This window comes from Rana temporaria, chromosome 3 (assembly GCF_905171775.1).
Source record: "Rana temporaria chromosome 3, aRanTem1.1, whole genome shotgun sequence".
NCBI lineage: Eukaryota > Metazoa > Chordata > Amphibia > Anura > Ranidae > Rana > Rana temporaria.
Window position 1 is genome coordinate 152756127 of NC_053491.1, and position 1500 is coordinate 152757626.

The following is a 1500-nucleotide window of genomic DNA, read 5'->3' on the forward strand; positions in this document are numbered from 1 at the left end:
TAATGAACCGCTTTGACTTAGACCTGCTCTCCCCGCCTGAATGACGCGCAATACCATCATTGTATTGTACAGTACAGAATTTTCATAGGATGCATTAAGGTGAAAAAGACTTATAGGTTTACAACCCTTTAAGAATGTTTAAAATATTGATTTCTTGTGACTCCTCGTATTCAGTCCCAGAAGAATTTACCCCCTTCCTGACCAGGCAATTTTTTGTGATACGGCACTGCGTCACTTTAACTGACAATTGCGTGGTCGCATGACGATGTACCCAAACAAAATGTATGTCTTTTTTCCCCCACAAATAGAGCTTTCTTTTGGTGGTATTTGATCACCTCTGCGGTTTTTATTTTTTGCGCTATAAACAAAAGAAGAGCAACAATTTTGGAAAAAAAAATACACAATATTTTTAACTATAATAAATACCCCAATTTTTTGGGGGAAATTTTTTTTTTCCCTCAGTTAGGTTCGATATGTATTACTCTACATATTTTTGGTTAAAAAAATTGCGGATATTGAGTGGTTTGCGCAAAAATTATAGCGTCTACAAAATAGGGGATAGATTTTAGGCATTTTTATTATTTTTTTTTTTTTTACTTTGAGCAGCGATTTTTATCGGGACTGCGATATTGCGGCGGACAGATCAGACACTTTTGACACTTTTTTGGGATGATTGACATTTTTACAGAGTAAAGAGCTACAAATAGCTACTGATGAGGGCGTGGCCTGGCGAGCGGGCTGAGATGGCAGCACACTGAAAGAGCTCCGGCAAATCACAGCCTAAAGCCCGTATTTCTGCAGCATAGCACTGGATAATGAGCAAGCTGAACCTACAGACCGCCTCAGTCCAGACCTAGATGCTCATCGGCGGCATACAAAGGGTACAGCATATCGACATTTTTTAAGAGACAAGCTCTTTCCCTGAGCGGCGGCCTGAGTGGCAAGATGGCGCCGACACGTGGCACTGGAGGACTTCAGTGACGATTCTCCTCAATCCGCGGCCGAGGGACAATACAAGGGGACATTTGAACCAAATTTACCCCTCACCTACGCGGACATGTCGATATTCGCAGCGGATATAAAATCAACCTTCTCGGCAGCCATCACAGACCTCAAGTCTAACCTCCTCGTATTGAACGACAAGATGGCGACGGCCGAGGCAGCGGGGAAGCAGAGGGAGAAAGCATACGCAGGCTGTAGAGGGTGACGCATCGCACTCTAACCACTTCATTGAAATGTCGAGGCACATGGAGGACCTCGACAATAGAGGGAGAAGGTGCAACATCCGCGTGAGGGGGATACCGAGTCGGGTGACCAGACCAGATAACCCTAGCCCTCAGACGCTTGTTTAACAACCTACTGGAAAGGGCCCGAAGACTCGAGATCGAGTTCGTGGAGGGCAACACAGGGGCCCTGAGGCGCGCGGTGCCCTGACAATCAGCCGCCGAGAGATGTAATCTGCTGTCTGCAGAGCTTCGTTCTTAAGAAGAAATAATGCAG